Source organism: Triticum dicoccoides, chromosome 6A (genome assembly GCF_002162155.2).
Source record: "Triticum dicoccoides isolate Atlit2015 ecotype Zavitan chromosome 6A, WEW_v2.0, whole genome shotgun sequence".
NCBI lineage: Eukaryota > Viridiplantae > Streptophyta > Magnoliopsida > Poales > Poaceae > Triticum > Triticum dicoccoides.
The window spans coordinates 27,206,628-27,210,518 of NC_041390.1; the positions used below are offsets into that span (position 1 = coordinate 27,206,628).

The 3,891-nt window shown below is 40.4% G+C and overlaps 1 long non-coding RNA gene across 1 annotated transcript; it reads right to left on the reverse strand.

The window, feature by feature from the left end:
- Window positions 1-1,693: 1,693 nt before the first annotated feature.
- Window positions 1,694-3,869, reverse strand: LOC119319058. The gene is made up of 3 exons (XR_005154333.1): window positions 3,436-3,869; window positions 2,688-2,768; window positions 1,694-1,918 (listed from the first exon to the last, which is right to left on the reverse strand). It is a non-coding gene; the product is annotated as an uncharacterized LOC119319058 (long non-coding RNA).
- Between the last annotated feature and the right edge of the window lie 22 nt (window positions 3,870-3,891).

Genomic DNA, 3,891 nt, shown 5'->3' on the forward strand with positions numbered 1-3,891 from the left:
ATAGCGTTAGTGTCAGATGTAAATACATGCATTCCTACTTGATGTAGGGAATGGCCGTGAGGAGTGGCTAGAAGGGGAGAGATCGAAGGACCTGACGTAGCGACAGTTTCCACAGCGACCTTGTCCCCGGCGGCAGTGGTGGCTCCCCTGTACTCGGGTAGGATCAGAGACGGGGGTGGTTGGAGACGGCCATGGTTTCAACTGGTTCATCCCGGCGTTGGCGAACAGGTGGGGTCGTCGACGGGCACCACAGGGCTGGACGGCCACGACGTGTGCGCCTTGGACTCGAAGAAGTCGATGAAGGACTCCCGGACCCAGGCGGATGGCCAATCCTCCATCGGCGGGCCGGCGGCGGCCGTGGATGCTCGGTAGGAGGAGAGGTGGATGGAGCGGTCGGGGCCTAGCGGGCCTTGGGCGGCAGCGCAGGACAAGGAGCGTGACGGCTGGGCTAACCCTAGGGATGTTTGAGATCGAGGGGAGCCTCGCTCGTCCCCGTCGGAGCTCGAGGGTTTTTTTTCCTTGGTTTTTCTTCGTAGGTTTTTTATCGTTTGATTCTCTAACGTGCGAGGGGCATCACTCCCTTCTAAAGTGGGTTTTGGTTCTCTGGTTTTGGTTGGCTTCTAAGGTGGCTTTTTTTGTCGAGGTGGGAGGTGAGATCGAGAACGAAAAAAACCCATCTCTAATAGGACGAAAATTGACCGGCGGAGACTACCAACTGGTCCATTAGGAATAGAGAAGATAATCTCTTGCATACTTTATATTATCTCATTTGCATCTACATATAGGAATACATATGTGGCAAGCATGAATCATTCATTTCAAAAAATAGTACATAGACAACCATCTTATGTCCAGTCCTGATACACTTGCAATTTCATACTAATGGCTGTCAAGTTATATCCAATAATAATCAGTCTCACTATATTAAGACACATGCATCACTGTTAAACATCCCAAAGGCAGATAATTCAGCTTAATTACTCTACTACTTCTTTCCAGATGATAGTAGTTAAACAAGAGGAGGATGACACAATCAGTGATATCAGCGGTAGCCAAATTGCCCATGGTAATGCTCAAAAACATACTTATGATGACTACTGACTTAGGTTTCAAATCATAGACATTATTTTATCTTACCATGATCTTCTTAACTATTCATCAAAGATGAACAACTGTGTCTGAAGCACAACAAGCCATTCGAGTATCACTACAAGAAATCTGTTAATACATGACGGTACTTGTCCGTCATAGATTAGGGAAAAACTGTCATGGGTGCTCATCGATGATGGATTTCAAATCCATCATGTATATCGCGTCATAATTTGACATCATGCCATCCATGACGGATCTTGACCGTCAAGGATCTGCCCGAGGCCCGCCCAGCCCAAACCAGGCCCTAACCTCCATGACGGAAACAACCGTCATGGACCCATGCTATGTAGGATTCTCAATGGACACATTGGAATGACGTGGCTGCCTACGTGGACGCTATTTTTCGTCACAGAAATCGTATGTAGGCACAATTTAAATTTGGTACACCCCATTAGCCTCTTTCTTTCACCCCAATTTTCATAGAGTATTTTCTAGTATAATGCGTTACACAGATCATATTGCTAATTTTGGGCAAAGACAAGTATTTCCAAAATTCCATACACATATATCAATTAATATGCACCCTGCCAGTATGTACAACATTTGCAGTTCACAAAATCCTCCATGAAAGGATAATTTACAACATAGATTGACAAAATATACACACAGCAAGGTTAAGAAATAGTACACTCCAGTTTACATAAACAAAACATATAAACTATTGAGGTTGTTATTCAAGTTCTTGCCATCGGCCCTCCTGATGGAAACTATCAGGTCGTGGCGAATTGTGATGAGAAGCACCAAGTAGCCCGCTACTCAATCATACCTAGCATATTTACAAGAACATTCGATATCTACAGATATGAATAGATAGTAGAAATAAGAGAATTGCAACATGTGGAAAATGAATTACATGCTACCAAAAAAAAAAAATCTTATAGTGCCGACAAATGAGGATAACATAGTATCTATGACATATAATTTTCATGTATATCCGAATTAATTAACACAACCAAGTGTTAAGTACTTGTGCATATGATCCAAACAAGAAACAAAAACACTTGGCGGACAAAGGGGGACAATAAATAAAGTAGTACACAAAATTCATTCAATTACAAGGATCCTTGATGATAAGTTATGGAGGTAACAAAGGGATAGTTGCATTGAGCAAAACAAACAGGTACATATTTCTATAGTTGTCTAGTAGTGTATTATTTTCCTAGTCTGGTAGGCATGAATCATTTTGTCAATATTTGGCAGAATGTCACCTTTGGTTACCACAGATTTGCATAAATTAGGCTAAAACTAGAGCCTACCCTGTTAGAGCATTAAGAAATTGGATATACCCCGTAGAATAATATCTGCATCTATTGACACTTAACAGTTGAAGCTTAGAACAAAAAATATATAGTGAAAATAAAATCAAAAGTCTATGAAGGGGACAGCAATGGACCTATATAAGAATATGGACATTTTGCCCAAGGATGCATTTCTCTTGCAACCATAAGAGATCATCAACAGTTATCACGCATACAGCTGAATTATTAGTATTTGACAGAAACAATATAAATTAACAAGTGGAGATGCAAAATTACCTGCAGCAGTGAGGTGACACATTTCTCAACAGCCAGGACAACACCATCCTTACTCTTCAACCCAATGGCAATGGAGCCCAACTGCAATCCATAGCGGAAGGATCAGCATCAGAAGGATTACATGCAGACCAGAATAAGAACACCAAAACTTTCAACAAAAATAATACCAAAAGGAAGGTATCAATCTTCATTAAGAATACCATTAGGAAAAAACGCATACCATTAGAAATTACGAATTAGTTCTCCAACAAGTAAGAGACGATGTTTGGAACATCTGCCTCACATATCAGACACATTTTATTTGGCTCAGAAAAATTAAAACTGCATTATCTATGTGCACCTCTAAATCCCGAAGATATAGATTGTTACAATACTTCATTATTTTTTTATAGCATCAATCATGTCTAAAGGAGCTGCTTATTCAGTGGTAAATCTTTGTGCCTCACATTAAGGAGCAACTTATTCAGTGGTAAACTTATATGTCTCTCCTCCCTCTCAGCTTTTGTAGATGGAAGAAAGCTACTTCTAAAGCTTGTCCAACATTAACATCCAACATTAATTTAGATAGGAACATGTGCGAACATCCAACATTAATTTAGATAGGAACATGTGCGAGCATATGGCAGCAAACAAATTTCATGAATACTGATCGGTCCTTAAGCAAGGCATGGTCAGAACTAACAAGTATGTGTAAACTAATCAGAACCTCAACAATACACGATTTGCACTCGGATGAAAGAGAAGCAACCTTTTACTCAATGTCTTGTTGACTGCTACAACAACACAGCGCTACAGCAACACAGCCATGTCTTTCTACCAGAGAAGAGAACCACCTTTTGTTAGCTCACTTTATATGGTATAGACCTACTTAACTCACATCTGTGCAAAGCAAATAAAATGAGCCTGTTTGCCAACAAACTGGGATGGTATCATGTGCCCCTTCTCCTCTGTTCTACACAATCCTTCCTGCACAAATATGCATGAATGAAACAAGTGTTAACCTATAAATAAGTGACCTGAACAGCAGCTATGAACCAACCATATAATTTCAGATATTCAGATAATTAACCTACAAGACTAGGTGCAATTACAATTTTCAATGGGTCCTTGCTTTGCTTGTTGTTGAGGCAAAAAAGTGGAGGTAACAGGAACAGAATCCATGCATTCTTAACTGAAACAAAATAATATATTTGCTCATATATAT